Source organism: Nannospalax galili, unplaced genomic scaffold (assembly GCF_000622305.1).
Source record: "Nannospalax galili isolate Female #2095 unplaced genomic scaffold, S.galili_v1.0 scaffold312, whole genome shotgun sequence".
Classification (NCBI taxonomy): domain Eukaryota; kingdom Metazoa; phylum Chordata; class Mammalia; order Rodentia; family Spalacidae; genus Nannospalax; species Nannospalax galili.
In genome coordinates this window covers 8,214,864-8,233,217 of record NW_008335967.1, presented here as the reverse complement: position 1 = coordinate 8,233,217, position 18,354 = coordinate 8,214,864, and the positions used below count along the sequence as shown (strand labels likewise).

The window sequence follows — 18,354 nt, the reverse complement described above, 5'->3', positions numbered from 1 at the left end:
CACACAGCCTCATAGAGTTAATATTGCCCACCGTGTCTAAACACTCAAGAATCAACATGACCTTCTGTGACATTTTCTCTGAATCTTGGATAGCATCTATTTTTAGTATCATGCTTTATCCATTTCTTAAACAAAAGAAATATTTATAATGCGTCTGAATTTCATTATATTCTTTACATTCTTTTCAATTTCACAGTAAGCCTTTCAAGTTCTTTTTAATAAGAAAAGTGAACTCATAGATCAGAATTGAAAAACAGCTCCCATGTACAGTTTTTCTCTTACAGTGTTGTTCCAAGCTGAATCAAGCTTACAATCACATTAATTTGGGGGGCAGGGTATCCGTAGTGCTCAGTCTCAGAATGGAGTTCCCTCACTGGGTCATATCTCGCTCCTCCCCACATGGAACTTCCAAAGTGCAGATCTCACACTGCCCTTAGACTGCCATTCACATATGAGCTGCTTCTGGATGTTGGCAGGCCTTGAGTATCTGAGTGATGAAGATGACTGGATTTTGTGATCAGATACCTGGGAATGAAGCCAAAAGCAGAAGGAAACACCAATTCTCTATTGAGAAAAACTCAGTAAACAAAAGGCAGGCCTCTCTGTTTTGATCAGTTACCTTGTTCACCCTCTTCTCTCTTTCCCTGGCTTTTACATTTTAAAGGATTTTTTCAGTCTTACCCTCACCAGGTTCTTTTTCCTTTATTTTATCTTCACATTTTCTGCTCCCTCTCCTCCAAAATACAAGAGATACTTGAAAGGATGCTATCTGAGAAAAATCGACTTTGAAATTAACGGAAGTTTAGTATTTTGAACTTTCATTCTTCTTAGGGCCAATAATGCTTCTTGATTCTGTTCCAAAAATAAATCATAGCATTTTGGCCATTGAACATTTCTGGAAACAACCAAATGCTATAACTTACATATCCAGCTTCATTGTAGATAAAGTGCTGGTTAATGGAAGCACCCTAGACCTTTTTGTTACCTCTGTGGAAAGAACTCTTCATAATGAATTTAGCCAGCAGTATGCTACAGAAATATTTACAGCTTCACAAGAAATATGTTCTTTTCAAGTCTATAGCTACATAATTTAGGTCCTTCATAGGTGAGGGATACAAAGTTCTCTGAGAAACAGGGTTATGGAGATCATGTGATGCTGTTATGGGGTGCTTCACTAGAGAAGACCACTCAGGCAAAGTTTTGCTGAATGAAAGTGGTTGCTGGCCAGGGCTACTACACAAAGGTAATAAGCCTTGGAACCCAAGTATGTAGCCCCGAGCCATCTCTAGGGTAAGCTTTTATACAGAGAAACCATAACCAGGGGTGAAAAGTTGAAACTCCCAAGCTTACAGGTACAAAGCCCCCCTTAGCAGTTTCTACTCTATTAAGTAACAATTACTATTTTGCAGAAGCAAGCCAAGCATAACCTATAGTAGCCATAAATCTGCAGCTAGCGGGTGCATTCTGGGACACTGACCTGTTCCCAAGATAACCAGGGTCCAGCTGACCTGTGTTCCCATACCCTGGGCCAATTGCCTGATAATTTCAGAGACTAGAGTCAGCCTAAACTTTAACATGGCATAGCTATGGTCAAGAAGGTGCCCTATTACAATGCCTACAGACCTCACCACCTAAGGTGAAGAAAATTAAGGAAAAGTAACCATTATCTGTAACTGGTAAGAATGGTAACATTTGAACCAAGAATTATAAAAACATGACACTGGCTCCTTTGTTAAGAATGAATGGTGGTCAGAGGATGACATTAAGATGGACCATGGAAGACAGGCATGGGCAGAGATGAGAAACAGTGTCAGGTAGAGGAAACAGTATGTATAAAATGGAACAGTCAAAGGGATGTAAGGCAAAGTCCGAGTATTAAAGGGAAAGAAAATGCTCTTAGGAAGACATGATCATGGCAGACATGTGTCATTCTAAAGTTTAGACTACCTGAGAACAAAGGGAAAGCCTCCAAGACCTTCTTAATAGGACCAGGGAATGAATGAATTTGTCTATGTCCAGTATTTACTTGGCAGTATCAAGTATGGTGGTGGCATGGTAGTTATTTTATGTGTCTGCTTAACTGGACTTAACTGCCCAGATATCTGGTAAAACATTAATTCTTAGTATGTCTGTGAGGATGTTTCCAGAAAAGCTTGACTTTCAAACCAGTGGTAAAGATTGACTTCCTAGTGTGGACAAACATCATATACTCTGTGAAGCCCATATAACATAAAGGCAGCAGAAGAATGAGTTCTGGGTTTTGTCCCAGAACATCAAAACTCAAGATTATCAGTATTTGAGCTTCAGCCTAATAAAAACCCATTAGTTCCCCAGGTTCTCAGCCTTCGGATTCAGACTGAATTATACCATTCAGTCTCTGAGACCTACAGCTTTGCCCTTTATCTCTATAGAAACATTTTAATTTTAAAAAAGTCACTTCTGTTTGTCACCACTTCTCAAGTTGAGTCTGTCCTCTGAAGAAATGTCATATTTACAGACATTATAGTCACATGTCCGACGAACACTTTATTATGAATCTGTTAGGGTATATGCTTACAAATATTTTGTTTTCCTCGGTTTTATCCCTTAGGTAATGCCCTGCGCCTATTACTGCAAACAGAATAGTGAAACAAGGCTAGGATAGCAATGTCTCACTAGATAATCAAACCCGACAACCGTTCACGTCAAAGTCTCTGATTTCTGCCTTTTTCTTGCTCTGTTTCCTATTGTTATTCCTAAGCAGAGGCCTAGCACTTCCTACCTATGATATTTTATCAGAGTTCTTGGGTGGCCACAACAAACATGGATTCTGCTTAATTTATGCAGAAACAAATTTATTGAAGGATCATTGAGTAGCTTACAGAAACATAAGGAAGGAAGAAAACGGTGCAGACAGTAAGAAGAAGCAAAGGGAGATTCCAGAGACAGACCCTAGCCTCAATCATCCCACAAGGACAGTCTAGCAAAGACATAGAGCTAGAGAGCCAAACTGCCTAACTGTCCATAGGAGCCAGTTGTGGCCATCTCTGCCACAAGCAGGACAATTCTCCATGGTTGCCTCCTCTATGAATCACTAGCTCTAGATAAAAGGTCCCAACTGGCTGCATCTGATTGCAAAACCCAGGCCACAGGTCCATGCTCGGGTTCCCATGTTTCTAAAGGAGACAAGTAGCTGGCCTGTCAACAGTACCCACCTCCCAGTAAGACTGTACTGTTAAGAACTCTCCAAACAAAAGAAAAACTGTTTGAAACAAACCTGCATTTCAGCCACAAGCAAAGACTGTCTCTCTGAGTAATGAGCTCAACCTCCTGTTTCTAATCTTTTATTTCACTAGTGTCACAAGCACAGTCCAGGACCTGTGCTATGTACTGATAGCATAAATATTTAAAAATACAAGTTCCTGAGGACTGGATATGTGATTTAGTGGTGAAAGATTTGCCTAGCATTCACAGGGCACTGAGTTTAACATCTGTCGCTGAATAACTGAAAGAATGAATCAGTGCTTATTTCCCAAATCAAAATGATTATGTTCTTTTTTGACCATACAGTGATTTTCAGTTACTTAAGATTTTTAAAACTAGGATTCTGAAAGCATTTTATTAATTGTTTCATATTATTATTTTCTTTTTAAACTTTTTTAAATTTAAAAACTCATTTATTACTATTGTGTATAGGATGTGTGTGTGCACATATGTGGAAGTCAGAGGATGACTTTAAGGAGTTGATGCTCACCTTCTTCCACACTTACGTGGGTTTCAAGAACAAGCTCAGGTACCTGTCTTGAACAGCAAGCAGCTTTACCTGCTGAGTCACTTCACTGACCCTTGCTATTACTTTCTGGCAAAACTTCTCTATGATAAATATGTTATAATGTACATGCATCACTTTTGCCCATCCTCTACAAAATTATTCATTCACAATAGCTCTTGCCTGAACTGTTTCCCAAACAATTCACCATTTATAACCTTTGCATTCTTCATGATTCTGCTTGATAATCTAGGAGAATCATGAAGCCATAATAAATTAAAGGCACCCTTGTTGTGAAATTGTACAATATTCTAATACCTTTGTTCATAAATACTTCCTAGGTACACTACTGCTTCTGCCTGGGTGTTTTCTTTTTTAACCTCTTCATGAAGATTGTAGAGGCAAGGACCATATTTCTATCGTCCTACCTAGCAGTTGTGCATAGAATGTTTGTCTGTGTTTAAACAGGTATCTACTGACCCATCTTAAGCCATCCACACTGGCTTCCAAGAAATTTGGAATCTAGAGCCAATTCTTCTGAAAATTAGCTTGTTTAATTCTCCTCAAAAACACAAACTCAAACTAAGTTCTATCTATTATCATTTCCAAATAATAGAAACGTCATATAATGAGAACCAAGTATAGGTGACTTGACACAAATTCACTGTCATTACCAGAATACCTGAAGAAAATGGCCAGGCGATGTCAGGAATATGGACTGCTCAAGGGAACAAGGACATTATCATAAATTGAAAGAGTAAATTTCTGGGGGCTGGAGAAATAGCTCAATTGTTAAGAGCACTGGCTGCTCTTTCAGAGGACCCAGGCTCCCCAGCACCACAACTGTCTCTAACTCCAGTTCCAGGGCATCTGATGCCCTCTTCTGACCTCTGCAGGCATTGCACAACATGAGTACACTTACATACATGCAGGTAATACACTCATACACATAAAATAAAAATAATAGATATTTTTTTAAAGAATAAATTTTGGAAATACATAAAATCTTTACATACTTTGCAAAGTAGAAACTGAAGAGAATTGAGACTCATTTAAGAATCTGAGTATTTTGTCATTGTTACAAAATGACATATTAATTGGACAGTAAATTTGCAAAATGCCCTTGTGAATACAAATAAAATGTGTCTTTTGTAGACTTAGCAAAAAACAGATGCCTGTTTCTCACATAAAGTTCATCTCCAATGCTGTCAGAAGCAGTACTTTCTGGAGAATTTTGGCAGATGGCGTTACAATTCAAATAAAATGAAATATGCTTCCAAGTGCATCCATATTTCCTTGTCACGGGAATGCCAGAGGAATTTATAAAGGTTTTTAGATTTTCTCTCTGACAGTACTCATAAATATAACTTGTGCAATTGCAGAAAAGCTGAATTTTAAATTGAGACTCTATAGTTAGCTGGGATACTTACTGTATGTTAACATCTTCCTGTATGGCCGAGGAGATATTCCCTGTATCTGTTGTTCGAAGATTCCAATACCAAGGGTTTGGGGAATATTGAACTTGGACTCACACTGGAGAGTACAATGAGAGACATTTGAGCTCTGGGGTGTTCCTCAAGAAGGGTGGGTGGAGGCTGTGAGGACAAATGATCTTTCCTTGTATCTGTTGTCCTTTACTTACTGACCTTTAGAGTACTAAGAATATTAGAGAGGACCCTCTTAGAAGCTTCTTTTAAAAGATTCCAGCACTACCTTTTTTCCTCCCCTTACCAAAAATCTAAACTAAAATTTACATCATTTCATTAGGCAAATAATTTCTCCCTCAGAAGTTGTTAGACAGATCAAAGACAATTTATATAAAGCAATCATGGACCAGCGTCTGATACACAGTACAATAAGTTACATAAACTGCACATAATTTTGCTACTTCTGTGGTGGAGGCAGGAATGGGGCATGAAAACTTTGAAAGAGAACATTTTGGATATTTGTGATGGGGACATGAATGATACTTATTACGGTTAAATGCCATTGTTTTCAATAAACACTCCCTTCAATAAGAAGAATCATCAGGTAAACACTGATGTCTATTTCACAAATGTGCTCAAGGAATGCTCTCTGTAAAGTACCTACTATCCCTGCCAGCCCTTCTGTAAATGCCGATGACTTCATTACAGCATTTGCACACATTTTTGCCATTACGTGTCCCAACTCCTGCAATCTCTCTTCTTTACATGTCTCTCACCATAACTATGCAGTGAACCCTTGACAGAAAACTCTAAAACCCTAACTCTTTTCACATATTCAGTTAATATCGGATAAATGAAAATGCATTTTATGAAGTTCAAATGCAGAATTATCAGTGTGTAAAATAAAAAGCGTTGCTCCATATCTTTCTTCACACTGATCTATATAAGACATGATGGGAGAGATGGGAATGAAGCAAATAATATCTGAAAATCTCTTCCATTTCTATTGCGTTCTTCAGTTACCCTACTGATTTTAATGTATGACTTAGTTACATTCTATTGCTGTGATAAAAACACTGACCAAAACCAACTTGGGGAAGAAAAGGTTTACTTTATTTTACAACTCCTGGGTCAAAGTTTATCTCTGAGGGAGGCCAAGGTAGGAACTCAGGGCAGGAACCTGGAGGCAGGAGCTGGAGCACAGACCACAGAGGAATGCTGCTTACAGGCTTGCTCCATTGACCTGTGTTCAACCTGCTTTCTTATACTACACAAGACCACCTGCCCACAATGGGCTGGGTCCTCCCACATCACCCAACAATCAAGAAAATGCCCCACAGACATGGCCACAGACCAACCCAATAGAGACAGTTCCTCAGTTGAGAGTCCCTCTACCCAAGTGTGTCAAGTTGACAACCAAAGCTATCCAGCACAATGTAGCTGTAGCTGTGGAAACATGACACCAGGCAATGTAATTTAGAATAAATTTTATGTCTAGTGAGAGTATATACAGCCCTGAGGTTTTATACATACTATGATGCATGTACACAATTATATAGTTATAAGAAAGTGTTATAAATGGACTTTTTAAAAACTTATTGGGAGGAGGTACATGGCCCTATGGAAACAGAGCCCTACAGGCTCCTGGGAACCTGCTCATATGATTCTGTGGCAATGGTGTCAGTATACACAAGTCCCATGCAAACTCAGGCAGACAAAAACCCAGAATAGAACTGAGAAAATGAACAGCAGACCCCAATCTTATCTGAAGAAATATTGGCAAATGATTGCTGCTAGGTGGAGAAGAGCTGATCTTCCTAAAACAAGGGATTCTAAATAGGCTGACTAGACCTCAGTGGATGGACTTGCACTGGGGAACAACTGGGGACACTGACAACACAGTGGGCCTTAAGAAGGATGACAGAGTATATGGGCTCCAGGTGGGGGTGTGGGGTGGCTATGAGAGGGTGCCAGTGGGGATGGGGATATAAAGATGACCAAAATTGTTTGAGATGTTCTGTATGAAATACACAAAAAATTCAATTTAAAAAATTGTTGTTGATTTTTTTTTAATTAAAAATAAAACAGAAATAAATATATTGCCCTTAAATAAATTTGAGAGCTTTGGGTTCTGTCTTAATGACAAGAGATTTTTGTCTAGGTCTCAAATATAAAAGAGTGTTTGAAAGTATACAGTGTGGCAGTATTTGCAAACTAAACCAAGAAAATTCTAAAATGTTTGTTGGCATTAGTTCTGAATTATGTGTCTATGTAAAATGTTATAAAGTGAAGTATTGTTAACTTGGTTTTAAAAGCACAAAATACCCACATAGGAAATAAAAATTACTAAAGCCTGTGTTACTAAAAGCAATGTAACTAAACCTTAACTGGCTTTTACTTCAGTACCCATGTGCTTTTCTAGTACCTGCCTTAGGGCAGTAGCAAGGCAGGAGGTTAACTGTATAAGATACAATCTGTATCAACATTGCCTTTTCCCATCTGCTGTAACCCAGCAAGTGTGGAAATAGCTGACATATGGGACTCCAAGACCACAAAAGCACCTAATAAAAACAGTCAATTCCTAAGAATGACAACTGTGATGCTAATGTCACGTTCTTTGTGCTGCCCAAATATCTAGCTGGGGTTACTCTTCAGAAAAGCTATCAGACATTGCCTCTCCCTCAGTGACACAGGGGGCACCTGATTTCATTAACAAATGCATGTTCGAGCCCCTTATGGTGGATCTGAATAAAGGAAAATAAGATCTACTTCCTGTCTTCAAGTTCCTTACCATGAGAAAGACAGGAAGCTGATGGTCAGGACACGCTCCACAAAGCTCAGTAGCAGCCCCCTTCTCTCCCTAATGTATTCTACTTTTCTTCTGTTTGTCCTTTCTGCTTTTTGTTTGCTTCCACAATCTATCCTGTCTTGTGGACACTGGTCTTACTGAGTTTTCTACCTTTCCCTGTGGTACTCCCTAAATCACAGTGGATGTGAAACTATCTCCTTTAGGTTGTTGAGTAAACTATTTTTATTTACTTATTTGTTTGTTTATATTTATTTTGTGTATATGGGTGTATTGCCTGCATATATGTAAGTGTACCTGTCCTGTGCAATGCCGACAGAGACCAGAGGAGGGTGCTGGATCCTCTGGAACTGGAGTTTGAGACAGCTGTTAGCTGCCATGTGGATGCTGGAAGCCAAATCTGGATCCTCTGGGAGAGCAATCAGTGCTCTTAACTGCTGAGCCATCTCTCCAGCCCCATGAATAAACTATTTTAATGGTATTTACTTTATTAAAGAAGTTTCACCACAATAATTTTAAACAGATTTTTATCTGTTACTTCATTATTATAAGGTATTATTTCTGAATGACATGAAATTGGCTACCTTTTTAGCAAACATATATGTTTATACATTTATTTAATGTATAATATATATATATACAAATCATTAAAATTTTTTGCAATGTAGCAGCACACACCTGTAATCTCAACAACTGGGAGGCTTAGGCAGAAAGACTGCCATGGATTCAAGGTCAGCCTTGATTACATGGTGAAAACCTATTCCAAAGTAAATAAAAAAGTGAAAGAAAAATATCATCTGCTCAAACTAAGAAAATTTTCTAATGAAAATATCATTATTGTCTTATTTTATTTTTGTTTGTTTTGTTGAGATGGGATCTCACAATTTTGCCCATGTTGAACTTGAACTCATGATCTGTCCAGTTATTTTTTACACCCAGTTTAATCAGTCATTTTCATATTTCAAATAGTTCCAAGACGCTTTCTTCTTCTATTAATTATGAGACAAATATACTAGTGATTTTTATCTGCCACGCTCTGTAACGATAGACCGCGGTTACTTCATCACTCACCATGCCATCCAGTTGTACTAACCTTCACAAATGCTACTGTTGACAGGAATGATGGCAATAAAGGTCTGGAAAGAGTAGTAGTAATCATAGTCACACCTACTATGTATTGAGTGCCAAGTGTGTCAACACTCTATTTTTCTAGGCCTTACTTCATGCAGAATAACTAAGCCAAGGATATCCAAGGAAATCTAACATTCAAATAGATTTGTTCGACACCAAAGCCTGTAATATTTTTGTCAAATATATTGACTTAAACATTTGACTTTTATTTAATACTAGTGTAACCGGGTTGCTATTTGCAAACTAAAGCTCACATATAAGAAAGATTATTCTAATTTTATGTAGCTAATCTCATCTTGCTTTGCAGTCTTCATTTCCATTGATGGATGTGAGAAAACTCTAACTGAGCATTAAAGATTTGATTTGCTTGTCACTTTTAGTTTTAAGCAGCATTCAGCAGAGTGGGATGAGTAGTTCCGATGGTCTATCAGGCTTTGCACAATGCATCTTTCATCTCCCCTTCCTTTCACCATGTTGCAAAGCAACAAGAAGAGTGGGTATCCCCGGGTGCTATGGACAGGTGTGTGCTGTGGCTCTGCCTCTGTCTCTTGCTTTTGCTGCTTGACAGCAGCATGACTTATATCCACTCCAATGATGCCTTTTGCCTATAAGGACTCCACACCCTACATCCTCTCCCCGCAGAGCTTTGTATCTCCAAGACTTACTGCCAGGGAGGCATAAGGATAGCACATACTGATTCCTGGCTCTTTACCTTTGCATTCTCTACTTAAGCAGTCCTGAAAAAAAAAAAAAATGAGCTCAGGTAGGACAAATGTAGCATATAGAATATGACAAAGAGAAGTATGTTAATACATTTAAAGACCCATCCCACAACTTACACTAAGCCCATTAGTCTAAATGCCCTGTGCAGTATCAGGGTTGATCTCACAATTGTGAACCCTGAAGAATCTGAGACCACATTTAAAATATAGCCTAAGGCTACAACCCAGTAAGTACATCAATTGCTAGCAATTTAACTGGTAATATACTTATACACATCAATATTTTACATGCTTTTTGCTTCTAAAGACCATGGTAGACCAAAACTTCTCTGGCCCCATATATTAGACGATACACCTCTCAAACTCTGTATGCTTGCTTTGACTAGCACCACTGCTGAAGTCTGAATGTTGCATGAGAGGCTCCCAAAGTTGTAGTGTCTTACATCACATCACATTGTGACAGCTCAAAATGATATATACACCACCCTGCTATTAGCACAGGTACAAATCACAGCTCCACTTGGGTCTTTAGCATTTCCTGAAGGCTGGCATATAAGTTAGACAAGCCTGCAGGACATCCGAATTGTAGAACTGTAGAATAGGCTGGCTGATGTGAGGGAATGAAATGCACACTGACTCTGACAACTCTGGGTAATATTTTCTGGGGGTGAGGTGCTCTCCAAGAGTTTTCCCAGCATTCTTAGGCATCAAGATACCTTGCAGACACAGCAGGTATTGTGTTTTCTATTCCAAGTCCCTTTGTATTTTGTACATTTGCTTACTGTGGAAAACATTAGGAAATCTCACCTGCAGCTTTTTCTGTTCCTTTGTTTCCTTCTAACCACAAAGCAGAGCTGTAATACTATGATGCCCTTAGTTCCAAATCCTCTCATGCCTCTACATCACTCTAACATTGCTCACTACTGGAATTCCTAATTTTATCAAAAGAGTTTATTTTCTATAGGAAAAGATCTTATTTCTCTTTTCTTGATATTTCATCTAGTCCTTCTGGCTAAGAATACTACCAGGTAGGACAGAGCTAATAGGTAAGGACCCTCATCAGCATCAGTAGCCAACACTTTCAGAATAAATATTCCACATCTGCTTCTGTTTGGTGCTCCAAGTTGGGAGCTAGTAGTCTGTGTAAGGATCGGGATTTTCTAATTTGTACTGCATTTGTACAACTTTCAGCTTTGAGCAAACATTATGTTTAAGTGAGTACTCACATGAAGACAGATGCCAGTCCTATGTGTGTTAATAGTTTGTTGATTTTTATAGGGTTAGTATGGTGAGATTCAATATTAACTGTACCATAATGGAAAGTGTGATTGTATCCCCCCCCCCCCCCCCAGTTTAAAGTTGCTGATCTCCTTTAAAGCCTATGTGCACTATGCTGCATTGGAAGGATAGAGAAATTTATGATCCCCATATTTCCACAGAGGATCCAACTAAGATGATCTGGACAAAAAATTATCTGGGTAAAAACCATTTGAACAACACTACATACACATCCAGCTATAGAGATACAGTTTAATTGTTGGTTTGGGCATTGCTGGCATTACATTTCAACAGGAAGCAGTATTGCTTTAGATTAACATCAAATAGTGAATCAGAAATCTCACTGTCAACAGTTACACATTAAATAGTAAGCCTCCTGTGTTTGTGCCAGGGGAGAAGCATTTCCCTGTCTTCTCTTGCAGCTCTCATTACCTTTGTACATTGTGATCTGTCAGTGACGGGAGCTGTGGAAAATTATACATTCTCTCCACCCGTACTAAGCATAAGACAGGCTGGTAAGCTTGGGGCAGCTTGTGTGGCCTGTTGGTGTTTTAAAAGCATTTCACAGAATCAACAATATAGAAGTCTTTCTCTCTTCACTACCCAAATAATGTTGGCAATTAATTATACTGGGTTTTTTTTTCCCCTTTGGGGACATTCTTTTAAAAAATAGATATTTATGATTTCTTTGTTCTAATAGAAAGCTGTGGAGTTCAGTACACTAGACAAAATAGAGAATCTATGACAACCACACATCACCCCAATTTAACAAGTGCCCAGCTTGCTTGTCATACAAAGTATGCAAGTCTCAGCATTCCTGAGTTTCATGGCAAAAGCAATATTGTTGTTACCAGTTAATGACATGTGGCATTATTAGGGAGCTGCTTCTGCCCAGTGTTGTGAAAGATGCTTTAGACCACAACATCATAGATTTGGCTAATCTTATCTGCAGATTCCAGTTAGTCTTAGGTTTGTGCTCAGTCTGGTTCATTTCACTAGTCTAAATAGTATTTTAATTCCACAGTGCTCTGAGGCTGTATATTAAATAAAAAAATAAAATTAGGACATAGTCCTAAGTAAGATATGACTCATCTAATAAAATAAACAAAGGTGTATTTTAGATTTTGTATGTACATACCTTTACTGTATTGATGCTAGGTTGTCCTCTTGGATTTTAGTAATAATATTTTCTTGAATATGTATCAACTCATTAAATTTAAAAAGCTGGTTTTCCGCATGCTCAAGATTTCAAAGTCAGGATATGGTGGGTCCTTTGGTGTGAAATTCTGGATTTCCCTAGGTATTGTCAACTGTACTGACAATACAGGAGCCAAAATTTTGTATATCATCTCTGTAAAGGAAATCATGGGTCGGCTGAACAGACTTCCTGCTGTTGATGTGGGTGATGGCTTCAGTCAAAGAAGGCAAACCAGAGCTAAGAAAGAAGGTCCATCCAGCAGAGATAATTAGACAATGAAAGTCATACTGAAGGAAAGGTGGGGTGTTTCTTTATTTTGAAAATAATGAAGAGGTTATAGTAAATAAATAAAGGCAAGCTGAAAGGTTCCATCATCACAGGATCAGTTGCAAAGGAGTGTGCAGACTTGTGACCCGGGATTGCATTCAGTACAGGCAACATTGCATGATTCTCCAGTGCATTTATGAAATATAATACCTATTAAAAGTCTTTTCTGAAAAAGAAGATTTTAAAGACTGTTCCACTAGAAAAAAAAGTGATTTCCATTGTGTGAATTCACCCTAGAATACCCAATCGGCAAGCATAGTAGACTTAGTTCATTAGGATTACTTAAATCAATTTTAATGAATTATGCCCATGAGATGTTAATAAAGTTCTAAGCTCTTCAAAAATTACCTGAGGGTTTAGGTAGAGTACAATATATCTTATTCTTGCTAGTGGAAAATATCATAAATTGTAGCTTCTTAATAGTGAAATTCTTTGTTTAATGACTGGCTTTGCCTGAAACCATTTAATCTGTGAACGTTGTAACTTGTCATTGTACCCACAGTGCTTAGCTCAAGATGGGCTATAAATAGACACTTGCTGTGGAATCTAAAAAAATAAGATTGATTTCATAGAAGGTGAGAGGAGAATGGTGGTTACCAAGACACTGGGAAGACTGGACTCGGGGAAGGGATGGGACAGGTTTGTTCGTGGTGCTACAACATAGTTAAAAGGAACTAATGATGTACTCAGTGACTACAAATAGCAAAACAGCAGTTTATGTTTACAAAAGTAGGTGGGATGATAATGGTATCACTATAAAGAAGTAATAAATATTTGAGGAGACAGGTTTATCCTGACCTGAACATGATAAATGATTATATTGAAACATGATATATGACTATATTGAAACACCACATGGCAAGCCATTGATACCTAAAATTTTTCTCAAGCTAAGAAAAACTAATATTTTCTGAATTCAGAAAATGGTATCATACTCTCTTAGGTTATGAGAGATATATTAAATGATGTTATCAGTACTGAATTACAAGTTTTTCTTAGATTCATATAAGCTAGAACACTTTGACTCATAAAACCATATGCTATGGAAAACCAGTTATTTGGGAGTCTTAAAAAAGCAGCCATGACAGTCACCATCAAAAGTCTGGCAAATAACAACCATATTCCTCAGCTGTTTGTCTTAAACCTTAAGACTCTTGTTTTGATAAGACAAAGAAAAGAATTAAGGCAATTAGTAGTTCCCTGTGGTCTGTAGGGAACTACACCTTCCCCTCTGAAATAGATCCTAGCCTAGCCTTAGGACTAAACCATTAAAATGAGTGTTTTCTCCACATTGCTCTTTAAGCTTTCCTTGTGGTCTATCCAGGTCTTCATATTGACTTTGTAGAAGATAGTAGCTAGATGGCTTAAGCTGTCATTATCTGGTGTATAGGCAAGTTAACTAATAATTCAACCATACCTACAATTCCAGCATGGGAGAGTTTGTTTCAAGCTCTTTAGCATCTATTCTTCACATCCCTCTGAGGTCCTGTAGATTGACTTCCCAGTAGAGGAAAATCTGGTGCACTAAGAACAAAGTAGACTTTGTGTGTCCAGCCTTACACTCTGGACCTGATGTCTTCCCCAGATTTCACCCCCTCATGAGCTTCCAGCCAAGATTCACCTGCTGCTCTATCTGTAAGTAAGGCCTTGCTCCAGTCAGCCAGGATGGCATCCCTGGTTACTGAAATATAGCAATGCTCTAGCAAAGCCTTATGGGTTTAGTAAACCCTGTTTTCAGATCCCAACCTTTGCAAGTCTCTAGCAGCAACGCTTTTGTGTCTTATACTCCCTGGACCACTTGCCAGGATCTGTAGCAGTTCTGAGATTCTGCTTTGATGATCTGGAATATGATGGAACCTTCCCATACAAATGGAACCCACCTCTGCAGCCCCTCACAATGCAGAAAGTTCCTTTGCACAGCAGCCTCAGATTTCAGCTCTTTATGACAACTGTCAGTTTAAGAACAGGTATCCCCTGAGAGACTGGACACCAGTCCTGTGGTCTGCAGGGAACTACACCTTCCCCTCTGAAATAGATCCTAGCCTAGCCTTAGGACTAAACCATTAAAATGAGTGTTTTCTCCACATTGCTCTTTAAGCTTTATTTCTGCATCTTTTCTTCATGAGGAGCCTAAATTCCAGAGTCGTAGGGTTTCTCCATGCAGAAGGCATAAGAATTGGCATAAATTAACCCCAAGCTTCAGAAACCAGCATCCTGATGATCACTATCAGGAAAGTATAACAAATTATATGACATCTTAAATATGGCCTTTCCTCTTGTGAACCACACTGATTTTTTTTTCTATACTTTTGCCATCTGGGTTTCTGAACAATGAAACCCTAGACTTAGAATCTGTAATTTCTTCTACACTTGCTTTAATTTATTTTTCTGGGTGATTAGCAATTTTACCTGCTGTTTAGCTCATTGGATTTCATTGCAATTCAATTTTAGGATGTTTCTTCATCTTTTAAATTTAATTTTTTAGTAAGAGAATGTGGGCATTAATATGGGCTAGAGAACATATACTCAAGGTAGTATCCATCTCATTCCGAATCCTGTTCTCGGCTGTTCCCACCACCTCCTCTGTTCAAGCAGCTTGTTCAGCTTCTAGCCATTTGCCAGCATTCTTTTTCAAAAATGAGCACAGGTGTCTCTGTTTAGCAATATATCCCAATAATAACTCTATGTCAGATCCTGGAGGTTTTCCTCATAAATTTTACAGCTGTACAGAATGGCACTGCATGCACACTGTGTTTATTCAAATACTCATCTCAGGTTGGATCTGTAGATTGTTTCCATGATTTGATATAATATAGCACTGCAATGAAGAATGCTATGCATTAGTTTCTTTATTGTTGAAGAAAAAAGCTTTAGAGAAATATCTTAGAAGAGAGCTTGTGGAGTCGGCTGTCCTGTTACGTTAGGCATTGCTTTAATCCCCTCCACAGGACTTACATTACATTGTGTGTGCACCAGTGATTGAATGACCCATTTCCCTCAGCCTTCTCAAGGTATATTGTGAAGCTTTTGGATTTTTGTGAGCCTGATAGACATAGAATGGTAGCTCAGTATGACATTAATTTGTATGTCTCTCATGATGAAGTTGAGCATATTTAAGGATCATTACTGTATACTTTTTTCCTGACAGTATTATAATATATATGAACTCCTGGCTCATCACTCCCTCCTCAAGGGAAGCCCTAGAAACTGGAGTTTCTCTGCTTCAAGGTGGATCATATATTCTAATCTTTCTCTGCCTTTCTGTCTTTGAGATGGCCATAAATTCTCTGGCCTACTATATTTGAAAGGAGATCATAAAACCTCTGTTTCGAAAGAGCTCCTGCCCACTACATGCCAGGAAGAAATGCTGCATAGAGAAACCAATAAGATCTAAGCAAACAGGCTTGCTGGGATGCTTCTGTGTTAACATTGGCTCATACTCTGTGCCCAGTCACACTCCTACACATCAAACACATTAAATTGTGCCTATGTAATGAAGTCTCTTCAAAAACTCAATGATATGGCGTTTAGAAAGCTTCTGGCTAGCTAAACTCATAGAGAAGCTTGGGAAATGTTACACCTTGAAATGCATGAAGATCTATGTGCCTTCCCACATGCCTCACCCTCTTCAGCTCTTCATCTGCAGCCCTTGTAACATGCCTTATACAGAGACACTTCACCAACTGAGCTATGTTCCCAACCCTATAATATCCTTCATAATAAACCAGCAAATGTCTTTCCATGAGTTCCCTGAGCCTCTGTAGAAAATTAATCAACCTGAGGAGAAGGCTATGGGAACCCCAGTTTATACCTGTGGGTCAAAAGCATAGATAAAATGACCAGGGCTTGTGACTAGCATCTAAAGCAGGAGGCAGGCTTTGTGGCTGAGCCCTCAAGCTGTGGGATCAGATACTAACTCCGGGCAGACAGTATTGAATTCAAGGATGTCCAGGCAGTGTCTGCAGTCTTTGCTTTCTGTGTGTGTGTGTGTGTGTGTGTGTGTGTGTGTGTGTGTGGTGTGTGTGTGTGTGTGTGTGTGAGTGTGTGTGTGTGTGTGTGTGTGTTTGCAGAAACTCACACACCCAATATAGGAAATGTTCTGTGATCCAGGAGCAGAGGAGAAGAAATTGAGTTTAAGGGGAATTTTTGCAGTTTAACATTTATTTCTCAGCATCAGTTGTAGTGTATTGAGCTAAACAAGTGATTATTTGGCTTTCATGTAGTCAAAGCTTTCAATTTTGAGCTATGATAAGAAAGCCTTTCCTCATACCTAGGTTACAAAGAAATTTATCTCTAGTACTCAAATTTTTTTCAATTTTTTTTTTGTTTTCGATTTGGAGTTCAGCATGCTAAATTGACTCAAAATCTATCTATTTAAGTTTTGTATTTCCATTGGAGCCAATTTTCATAATTTTTTCTAGGACATTTATCCACTTAGTTTACATTTTTAATTTTGTTAGCATGAATTTGTGCAAATTATTATAGCCTATGTTTTTTATATTATTTATGATTGCTTCCCTATAGGCAGGTTTACTTTCCTCTATATGATACACACTTTTTACTCTTCAGCTACCTAGCGTTTGTTTTGCTGATTTTAAAAGAAATAGCACTTTTATTAGCATGACTGTGCTGGATAGCTTTAGTGTCAACTTGACACACCTGGGTTGAGGGAGCCTCAGTCTGGGAATTTCCTCTATTGGACTGGCCTGTGGCCATGTCTGAAGGGCATCTTCTTGATGAGTGATGTGGGAGGGCCCAGCCCACTGTGGGTGGTGCCACCCCTGGGCAGGTGGGCCTGTGTTGCATAAGAAAGTAGGCTGAGCAGGGGCCAAGGGAGCAAGCCTGTATGTAAGAAGAGTTCCTCCATGGCCTGTGCTCCAGCTCCTGCCTCCAGGTTCCTGCCCTGAGTTCCTACCTTGGGCTCCCTGATGAACTGTGTGCGACCTGGGAGATGTAAGACAAATAAACCCTTTCCTCCCCAAGTTGGTACTGGTCAGAGTGTTTTGTCACAGCACTGAAGAACAAACTAAGACAATGACTCTCTTTATTTTCCTACAATATGAATTGTTACCATTGTCATCTACATCCTCACACCCCTCTCCCACCAGTGTGTGTTCCTGTTCTTGGAAAGATTCCTTTTCTGTACTTTTTATAACTTTTTTAAATTGCCAGGTGACATATGCATTTACCAGATAGAACATGATGCTTAAAGAATATATGCATCATGGTATGGTTTAATCTAGCTAATGAACAAATACATTTTCCCACATTCGTAGTCAGAATCCACTCTACATAATTACAGTTCAACAAGTAAAATAAATTTCAAAAGTTCAATTTGGCAAGACTGGATGGCACACAACTTTAATATCAGCATTTGGGAGGTAGATCTGTGTGTTCAAGATCAGACTGGTCTATATAACAAGTCCAAGGCATGCCAAAGCTGCATAGTGAGAACCTGACCCAAAAATATCTGATTTTACAGCAAGGTATCTAGTAAATGACAGTATATTTTTTTACTAAATATTTTTTATAGATCATTCAATCAAAGAAAATGTCAAATATAAAATAATCCAGGAACAGAATAGGAAAGACATCTGGGAAACTGTAAAAAGACTAAACCTATGAATCATAGGCATAGAAGAAGGAGAAGAAATACAGGTCAAAGGTACAGAAAATATTTTTAATAAAATCCATAGAATAAAACTTCCCAACTCTAG

At 38.5% G+C, this 18,354-nt stretch overlaps 1 protein-coding gene and 1 pseudogene across 3 annotated transcripts in view; both read left to right on the top strand.

Annotated features, from left to right (window-relative positions):
* The window catches only part of Magi2 (membrane associated guanylate kinase, WW and PDZ domain containing 2), a 1,650,859-nt gene that overhangs the window by 1,245,032 nt on the left and 387,473 nt on the right, over nucleotides 1-18,354 (top strand). The gene's annotated exons all lie outside the window — the stretch shown is intronic.
* On the top strand, nucleotides 12,349-12,758 carry LOC103732217 (annotated as a pseudogene).